Raw genomic sequence first — 1,023 nt, forward strand, 5'->3', positions numbered from 1 at the left:
ACTTATCCTTTACCCCAACCCTCTCAGCCTGTTAAGACAATTGCTTAAGATTCAGTTAGCCCACAAAGGAGGAAGCAATTCCTAGGGCAAAACGCCCTTAGCCGGCTTTGGAATGCCTCATCCTCTGTAAGCCCCTGAATCCCACAACAAATTCCCGGAGTCCCACCAGAGTCACCAAAACTGTTACAAAAATATTGTATATTCCCTGGGTCTCCGAGAGTCTTAACACGCTGAGTTGAGAATTCTCTGTTAACTCTTTAGTTAAATAAAGTGAACAGCTCAAGCTGGGTGCCTCAGAAGAGGGCCCCCCAAATGGGAAATTCCCTGTGTATTTATACCCCTACAGTCGCAGTTACCCGTCCCTCATGCGATCGTCTGATCCAACAGAAACATCAGGTCTGGGGTCTTCTCACTCTCCATTGGGTATCTTCCCTGTCTCTGGGYRGGGTWAGCTTTCTTCTTACCTTGCAGCTACAGATAAACAAGCCATGTGGCGATAGCCCAATGGTTTCCAGAACTTTCCAGTACAAACATATTTAACCATTTTCTAATCAGCTAGGCCTTAACACTACTATTAAATTTCTTAACAAGGTGCCACAGTGGGGGCAGCGCGGGTACCATTCGGTGGTGAGAGAGGAAGGGAAGGGAGGGCGTCATGCTGTTCCATGCTGAGGTGAGAGTGGAGGCAGCGGCCAGGAGGAGGAGGAGCCAGTCACAGCTGGCAGAGGGCTGTGCAAGTGCGTTTGTGAGCGAGTGAGTGAGTGTTTGGGAGCTGGGCCCGGGGGAGGTGCGGAGCTCGTCCCCCGCCCCGCGTGGCTGCCTGCGGGTGGGTACCACAGCAGTACCTCACCGTGCTGCCATGCGCGTGTGTCGGAGGGCCCCTGGCTGTCCTTCCCCCTCCATTGTCTCGGGCCTCCTCTGGGAGTCAAAGCGCGAGGGGGAGCATGGGCTTGCCCTGTCTCCATCTGATTGCAACCTCAGATCAGACGTGGCAACCTGCTGAATTTAAGCATATTAATCAGT

Source organism: Apteryx rowi, unplaced genomic scaffold (genome assembly GCF_003343035.1).
Source record: "Apteryx rowi isolate R43461 unplaced genomic scaffold, aptRow1 scaffold_2010, whole genome shotgun sequence".
NCBI classification, from domain to species: Eukaryota; Metazoa; Chordata; class Aves; order Apterygiformes; family Apterygidae; genus Apteryx; species Apteryx rowi.